This window comes from Dipodomys ordii, unplaced genomic scaffold (assembly GCF_000151885.1).
Source record: "Dipodomys ordii isolate 6190 unplaced genomic scaffold, Dord_2.0 Scaffold45, whole genome shotgun sequence".
NCBI lineage: Eukaryota > Metazoa > Chordata > Mammalia > Rodentia > Heteromyidae > Dipodomys > Dipodomys ordii.
In genome coordinates this window covers 10,283,112-10,290,682 of record NW_012267261.1, presented here as the reverse complement: position 1 = coordinate 10,290,682, position 7,571 = coordinate 10,283,112, and positions in this window count along the sequence as shown.

The window sequence follows — 7,571 nt, the reverse complement described above, 5'->3', positions numbered from 1 at the left end:
TTTGTTCCATAGCTCTGTGATTCTGAGTCTCCATGCCACCCAGCCTACCTTCCTTGAACCCAAGCATCCACATGTAAGACTTCCTTGGAAATCACAATGCCCCATGTCCTCTGTGTGTCCGATGTTGGTCAAAGATTTGACATTCATGCTGGGCAAGGACAATGTCTTCTGTTGTGAAAGGTTCCTTTTGAAGGAATTTGCAGAAAGTATAGGATGGAAAGCTTTCACAAATCAACTTCTCAAACTAGTGTTTGGTTTCAGCTAGAGTAGAGGTGGCTGGGCTTTGGAAGGGCCAAGGAAATATTTCTAGAATACCAAGAAGTGTTTTCAGAAAGATACTGAGACTCTCTACATTCATGGAGACAACGGATCTCTACTTCCTAACAGAGCTGCATTGTTAAATCCCTTATGAACATTTTAAAAGGCAAAGAAACAATAAACTAGCTGGGTTTCACAGGCCCTAGGCTCCTCTCTCTCTCTCTCTCTCTCTCTCTCTCTCTCTCACACACACACACACACACACACACACACGTGCACACATCTTGCTTTGGTTTGGTTTGAGAAAGGGTCTACATTATCAAGGCTGGTCTCCAACTCCTGGACTCCAGTGATCCTTCTACCTTAGGCTCCTAAGTAAGTAGTTGGGACCATAGGCATAAATCCACTTATATTTTGAGAGGAAATGCAAGGGGGTCCCTCTAACAGACTGTGAGTTTATGAGGAGCACAGTGCATTTGCTGGTGACCTATACAGAAGAACCAAGACCTGTTTGTTCCCCCACCTTGAGACTCTACATCACTCAGAGCCAGGCATCTTCTCTGATAAGCTTTCTAGCAGACTCTTCACTACCTGTCAGCTGGGCACCCTGCTCTGTAGGGACTACACCTGTTTGTCTACTGTGTTCCAGGCAGAAGGTGAGTCTACCTAGCCTTGCCAGTTAGATCAGGAACTTACCAAGACCTGTTCTGTTCCATACCTGTTCCTCAAGGTCTGGTCTTTGGGGAAACAATGTCCTTCTCAGCTAACCCATTATTACACGAAAGAAACTGAATATGAGAGGATGGACAAGTAAAAAATCCATCAGCCCTATAAGATGGGGCTCATGCCTGTGGTGTTCTAGCAACAGCACCATTTTGTATTATCAGTGACTGAGGGGACAGACCTGCTCATCTTGCTGCAAAGGCCCCTGTGCATGTCCCACAGAGTATTCACTACCTGGAGTCTAACCATTTGCCACTTAGAACCATCTGCTGAGATAGGATCCTACAGCCTTAGCTCAAGGCTCATGACTCCCTGAAGGTAGGAGACAGAGGAGCAATCTCACTCTGAGCACAGCCAAGGGCACTGCAGTGCCAACATCCTCCTCCGAGATCTCTGCTACCAGTAGAGGTGTGAAAGAGACCAAGACAGAGGGCTACAGAAGATGGAAGGAAAGGAGATCAAAAACTTAAAAGGGAAGCCAAGTAAGTGAGAAAAATAAAAATTCCCCTTGAACCCAAGTCACCTTTAGGAACCCAGTACATTTGCCAGGATCAATTTATTAGGGATAGCCCATGCTTTGGAATGAGGGGGTCTCTAAATGGGCTTCTGAAGCCTCCGCCCCCCATTTGGAAATAATTTGTTGACAGACTGTGCATCTTGACAAAATTTAAAAAAAAAAAAGGATTCTGCCAGTCAAGGAAGAGCATGGCACCACTTGGATGGGAGAGGCACCTCTCGGGAAGGCTCTAAGAGCTAAGAGGGTGAGGAGGAGGCTGGAGACAGACATACGTGGTTCTACACTGGGGGAGAAGGGGAGGGATGGTGAAGATCTGGCATCGTGCCCACTGTCCGGGTGGACCCCACCCCCAATCTTTTCCCTGAATCACCATGGGCTGAGTCTTTCTCCTTAGAGTGATGATACAATTAGTAGCCCTCATTCCATTTTTTTTTTAAATCCTCCAAACTATCTTCCCAACATCCCCATCTTAGCATCTGCAAATAGCAATCCTAGAAAGTCCGTTCTTTGAGTCTAAGGGGTTTTTAGATCCCTAAGTTGAGGAGGAGCTCTACCTCAACCACTAACAGGTCACAGCTGGGGGGCGGTGGAGGGACAGGGGTGTATGGAATGAGTTCATTCAAAACTCTCCCTTCTCAGGGATCGGCGAACCGGGCCCCTTCAACAATGGCACCCCAGCGAAAGCGAAGGAGGCAGGGCGCGGTGGGAGCCTGGTCTGGGGTGCTGAGTAAGAGCGAGCCCCCGCCGGGCTTCGCCTGGGACCACGGGTCCTGGCAGCGCAGGCTGCCTTCGTCGCCCGTACTCCCGCATCACCCTCGGCGGCGGGACTTCACGTGGCACCCGGTCCCGAGGGTGCGGAGCGCACTCCCCGCCCGCCGAGTCCGGCCAGCGGAGTCCGACGGGTGCTAGCGGCGTTCGGCACCCCTCAAATGCAAGGCAACCCCTTCGGAGCTTCCGCTGTCCCCAAGTATCTACCTCCAAAGCAAGCCGGGCGGCCCGGCGGCCCCGGGCGAGTTCCCTCACACCCTCAGCACTTCGGGGCCCGGCTCCGGCTGGGGAGACAGAGGCAGTCGGCTCTAGGAGGGCCTCGGCTTCCACCCCGCCCCCTCGGGGGGTGACACCCGCACCAGGACAAAAGCGTGGAGCAAGCTCACTCACCCGCGCAGCGAAGGCGGACCGCGAGCGGGCGCCCGGGACACAGGCGCTCAGCGCGGGCTGGGCGCTCACCGCGCTCCCGCCGCGGACCCTGTGGCGTCGGGAGCCGCCGACCCGCCCGTGCGTCCAGGACTCGGGCGCGCGGAGCGGCCAGAGCAGGCGAAGTTGACCCGGAGATGCCAGGAAGGAGCCTGCAAGTGGCCGACCGCAGAGCGGAGGCGCGCGCGCGTAGCGAGCAAGGAAGAGCGCGGTGCTCCGCGGTCTGGAGTCAATCAGCCGGGGGTAACTCACACGCGCTCATTTGCATGTCATTTGCATGGAGCCCCGGGAGTGGACCTGCTGCCCTCCCGCCACGCCCACACTCGCTCTTCAGCGCAAAACCTCGCCAGACGCGGACCCTGTCCCGTCCGAGCTCTGCTGGCAGGCGATTGCTTAAATTTACTTTTCTGCGAAAGACCACTCCGCCGCACAAGCCCAAAACGAAACAAAATCACTAACTGGAAAAAATGTAATTGAAAAGCTTAAAATGAATTTCCTTTCTCGTTTCTGTAACTACAAAAAAAAAAATGTAAGTCTCCCCTCAAACTGATGATGCATGCAATACTCAGGACACTTTTTGTATGTTTGAAACCCATCTGGAAAGTCCTGATTCCCAGGGATTTCACTACCCCGTCTGGATTAGAGCCATTTTCTCAGATCCTGATCAACTACGATTACAAGCATGAGCCACTGGCCTCTGGGTCATCCTGTCCATCTGGGAGGGGGGGTTCTTATTGCTATTATAAAGGTGATTTTTATAAAGGTAATATTGTAAAGGTTGAGGGGTTACAGTTACATAAGTCAGGTAAAGAATACATTTCTTTTTTGGACAATGTCACCACTTCCCTCACTTTCTCCCAGCATCCTGTCTGTCCTGTCCTTCCTTCCTTCCTTCCTTTCTTCCTTCTCCTCCTCCTCTTCTTCTTCTTCTTCTTCGTCGTCGTCGTCTTCTTCTTCTTCCTTTCTTCCCTCACTTTCTCCCAGCATCCTGTCTGTCCTTCCTTCCTTCCTCCTCCTCCTCCTCTTCTTTTTCTTCTTCTTCTTCTTCCTCCTGCTCCTCCTCCTCCTCCCTCCTCTCCCCCCCCTTCTCCTCCTCCTTTTTCTTCTTCCTGGTTCTGGGGCTTGAACTCACAGCCTGGGCATATCCCTGAGCCTCTCTGTGCTCAAAGCTAGCACTCTACCACTTGAGCCACAGCTCCACTTACTTTTTTTTTTTTTTTAATCTTTAGTAGTTCCTTGGAGATAAGAGTCTCATGGAGTTTACTGCCTGGGCTGGCTTAGAACGCCATCCTTAGATCTCAGCCTCTTAAGTAGATTGGATTACAGGTGTGAGCTCCCGGTGCCCAGCTATCCTATTTTAACTTTCTTTTAAGCTTTTCCACACTGTTGTCAAACCTGAGCCCGTTAACACAGTCAGCATGATCTTCTGCCCACTGAAAGTTGGCAGTTGATTCGAAGTCTTCACCAGCCTGAGGTTTGATACCCCTTGTAAGATTATAGGTAGTAATGAATTCCTTCACCAAGAGACACTTGATGTCTGATCTTGGCTCTCCCCCACCCATGTTAACAACTGCAGATGCTCATCCCCCCACCACACACACATCAGTTCTGAGCCTGAAGCTCTCATTTTGTTTCTTTACTCTTATCACTAGAGCCACATCACCACTTTTTGTTGGTTAGTTGGAGTTAATTTTTTGTAGGATTCTTTTGTTCTGGCTGGCTTCAAACTTCAATTCTCAGCTCTTAGCCACTAGCTCCCTACTAATTTCTAGGTTTTTAAAAATGAGTTGCAAAACTGGTAATGTTCTAATAATTTTGTATTGCATTAGTTGAATAAATTTATAGGAAAAATGCTTCATCTATTATTAGTTAATATAGGAAAAGCAAGATAAAATTTAAATGTATCTAATTTCTAAAATATAATGAAGTAGTCCATTAGCCTCAAAAGGAAATGTATCAGGGACCTTTCTTCTTTCTTTCTTCCTTTCTTTTCTTTCTTTCCTTCCTTCCTTTTCTTCTTTCTCTTTCTTCTTTCTTTCTTTCATTCTCTTTATTTCTCCCTTCCTTCCTTACCTTTTCCTTCTCCCATCCTTCCTTTCTTCTTTTCTTTCTCCCTTCCTTCCTTACATTTTCTTTCTCCCTTCTTTCCTCCCTTCCTTCTTTTCTTCCTTCCTCTTTCTCTCTTCTCTTTCTTTTTCTTTTTCTTTCCTTCTTTCCTTTCCTTCCTCCCTCCCTCCCTTCCTTCCTTTCTTTCTTTCTTCCTTCCCTCCTTCCTTCCTTCCTTCCTTTCTTTCTCTTTCTTTCTTTGTTTCTTCCTTTCTTTCCCGGGACTTAAACTCGATATCTTATGCATTCGCTCAGTGGCTATACTCTACCAAAGGCACTACACCTCCATCCCCCTCCAAGGTTTCTTCTTTCTTAATATTTTTATGAATTCATAAATTTAAATATATTTGGTATGTTTCAATCTGGTAAAATCTAACCCCAATTAAAGCTTAAATTTTCCTATCTTGGCCAGAAAGAAGAAGCCTTTTCAACATGCCTCTGGAATCCTGTGAATAAGGTTTTCATAATTACTGACAGCTTGCAACCCAGGAGTTTAGGGAGGTGACAGGGGTGGATAGAGTGGAACCAGACTTCAGCTCCCTCACCCTTTCCTTGTTCAGAATAACTCTGAATATATTATGCTTCATCATCTTTCCCTCTATGTTATTTTTCTAGTAACTTGTGGGCTCTCTGCCTCACTAGCCCTTTCCCACTATTCCAAACCTGCAGTTGAAGTCTTTTCACAGTGATAGCAAGGGCAGTGATAGGCTGAGAAATCTATTGTATAAAATATAGTTGGTGGCTTTATCAAAATTAACCTACAAAAATTAGTTACCTTTTTGTACACCAACAATGTACAAGTAGAAAGAAAATCAAGGAAACAACCTCATTCACAATAACCTAAAAAAATATATATCTAGGAATGAACCTAACCAAAGATGTAAAGGAACTATTTCACTAAATATAGTGAAAACTATAAAAGAAAGAAATCATAGAGGACACCAGGAAAAGGAAAGACCATCCATATTCTTGGATAGACAGAATTAATATAGTGAAAATGACCATATTGCCAAAAATGATACACAAATTCAATGCAATTCCCATCAAAATCCCAATGATATTCTGAGAAAAATAATACAAAAATTCATATGGAAAAACAAAAGACCTAGAATAGCCAAAGCAATTGTAGGCAAAAGAAACAACACAGGAGGGATCACAATACCAGGTGTCAAGCTCTACTATAGAGCCATAATAACAAATACAGCTTGGTATTGGCACAAAAACAGACCCAAAGACCAATGGAATAGAAGATCCAGAAATAAAACCATGTGCCTACAGTCAGCTGATACTTGATAAAGGAACCAAAGACATACAGTGGGAGACGCACAGCCTCTTCAACTACTGGTGCTGGGGAAACTGGGTGGCAACATGCAGAAAACTAAAAGTGGACCCCATCCTGTCACCATGTCTAACATCAATTCAAAATGGATTAAAGACCTTAACATCAAACCTGATACTCTGAAACTATTGCAGGACAGAGTAGGAGAGACACTTGAGCTTATAGGCACAGGCAGTAACTTCCTGGACAGAGTCTCAGGGTCACAACATATTGGAAAAAGACTCAAAAATGGGACTACCTTAAAACAAAAAGTTTCTGCACAGATAAAGAAATAGCAACCAAAATAGAAAGACAGCCAACTAACTGGGAAAAATATTTACCAGCAATATATCAGACAAGGAGTTACTATCCAGTATACACAGGAAACTCAAGAAACTAATCCCTCCCAAACCCAACAAGCCAATTACTAAGTGGGCAAGGGAACTAAAGAGAGACTTTTCAGAAGAAGAGATAAAAATGGCAAAGAAACACATGAGGAAATGTTCATCATCCCTGGCTGTAAAGGAAATGTAAATAAACACAACACTGAGATACCACCTTACCCCAATCAGAATGGCCCACATCCTAAGTTCAGCCAATGATAAATGCTGGCGGAGATGCGGAGAAAGAGGAACCCTATTGCACTGCTGGTGAGAATGTACACTAATACAACCACTTTGGAAAGCAGTCTGGAGGTACCTCAGAAAGCTAAATACAGACCTCCCCTATGACCCAACCATATCATTCCTAGGCATCTACCCTGAGCAACAGGAACCAGGATACAAGGACACATGCACCTCGACCTTCACTGCAGCACCGTTCACAATAGCCAAGATATGGAAACAACCTAGATGCCCCACTACAGATGAATGGATCCAAAAATTGTGGTCCTTATATACAATGGAATATTACGCAGCCATTAGAAAGGACAAAATAATGGCATTCACAGGGAATGAATGGAACTAGAACAAATCATTCTGAGCAAGGTAAGCCAAGAGCAGAAAGACAAACGGCACATGGTCTCCCTGATATGTGAATGTTAAATCCAAAATGCAAGGAGATATGATAAAGTAAATAGGACTCAAGAAACAAAGGACCTCCACTCAATTTGCCATATCATTTCTAAATGACTCCATATTCTTGACCACATATGTAATATATATATATATATATATATATATATATATATATATGCACATCGGAGGGAAGCTAGGAGGAGGGCACAGAATCAGAGTGAAACAGGAAAATATACAACAGAGGGACCCATCAGCTGCAATGGACATTGATATAAAGGAACTAAGCAACTCAAGGGCAGCGATGGCAGGGAGGGAATGAGAGGGAAAGAGGGAACATCTTTTTTTTTTCCAGTCGTGGGACCTGAACTGTGGTCTCTGTCCCTCAGCTCTTCAGCTCAAGGCTAGCACTCTACCACTTGAGCCACAGTGTCACTTCCAG